This window comes from Arachis duranensis, chromosome 2 (genome assembly GCF_000817695.3).
Source record: "Arachis duranensis cultivar V14167 chromosome 2, aradu.V14167.gnm2.J7QH, whole genome shotgun sequence".
NCBI lineage: Eukaryota > Viridiplantae > Streptophyta > Magnoliopsida > Fabales > Fabaceae > Arachis > Arachis duranensis.
In genome coordinates, this window is record NC_029773.3 from 70,826,274 (window position 1) to 70,827,864 (window position 1,591).

The window sequence follows — 1,591 nt, forward strand, 5'->3', positions numbered from 1 at the left end:
GACTATGAAATCAGCAGGGATGTAATGGTCTTCAACTTTTACCAGAACATCCTCTACAAGTCCATAGGCTTATTTTCTTGAGTTGTCTGCCATCTCTAGTGAGATTTTTACAGCTTGCACCTCAAAGATCCCTAGCTTCTCCATTACAGAGAGAGGTATGAGATTTACACTTGACCCTAAGTCACACAAGGCCTTCTTGAAGGTCATGGTGCCTATGGTACAAGGTATTGAAAACTTCCCAGGATCCTGTCTCTTTTGAGGCAGTTTCTACCTATACAAGGCATCCAGTTCTTTGGTGAGCAAAGGGGATTCATCCTCCCAAGTCTCATTTCCAAATAACTTGTCATTTAGCTTCATGATTGACCCAGCTTTTTCTGTGCAATTCCTCTGCTGTATGTTCTGAATCTTCAATTCTCTGTATTATTAACTTGAAAAGACACAAATTAAAAATATTTTTGAATTTTTGATAATGAGAAATAATCAAAATGCAACTAAAATCAAATAACAATGCATGCAAGACACCAAACTTAGCAGTTTGTATACTAACAACATGAGAATGCATATGAAAAACAAAACACTCAAGTCAATAGAATTCAAAGATCAGAGCAATGAAATCATCAAGAACAACTTGAAGATTACTAAGACACATGCATGAATGCAAGAAGGACAGAAACATGCAATTGACACCAAACTTAATATGAGACACTAGACTCAAACAAGAAATTTTTGGGTTTTATGATTTTGTAATTTTTTTGTGCTTTTTTTTCGAAAATTAAGTGGAAAAAGAAAATAAAGATATCAAAATTCTTAATTTAAGTGGAAAAAGAAAATAAAGGTATCAAAATTCTTAATGAGAATTCCAGGAATCATGCAATGTTAGTCTAAAGCTTCAGTCTAAAGGAATTAGACATGGTCAGCCAAGCTTCAGCAGGACATTGCATTCAAGAGCTAAATTGATGAAAATCAATCAGCCTTGGTGATGATAAGAACATCACCTTAAAACACTAGAATTCATTCTTAAGAACTCTGAAGAAAAATACCTAATCTAAGTAACAAGATGAACCGTCAGTTGTCCATACTCGAACAATCCCCGGCAACGGCGCCAAAAACTTGGTGCGCGAAATTGTGATCACTACAACTTCGCACAACTAACCAGCAAGTGTACTGAGTCGTCCAAGTAATAAACCTTACGCGAGTAAGGGTCGATCCCACAGAGATTGTTGGTATGAAACAAGCTATGGTCACCTTGTAAATCTCAGTCAGGCAAACTCAAATGGGTATGGTGATAAACGAATAAAACATAAAGATAAAGATAGAGATACTTATGTAATTCATTGGTAGGAATTTCAGATAAGCGTATGAATATGCTTGTCCCTTCCGTCTCTCTGCTTTCCTACTGTCTTCATCCAATCCTTCCTACTCCTTTCCATGGCAAGCTTAAGCAAGGGTTTCACCGTTGTCAGTGGCTACCTCCCATCCTCTCAGTGGAAATGTTCAACGCACCCTGTCACGGCACGGCTATCCATCTGTCGGTTCTCAATCATGTCGGAATAGAATCCAGTGATTCTTTTGCATCTGTCACTAACGCCCC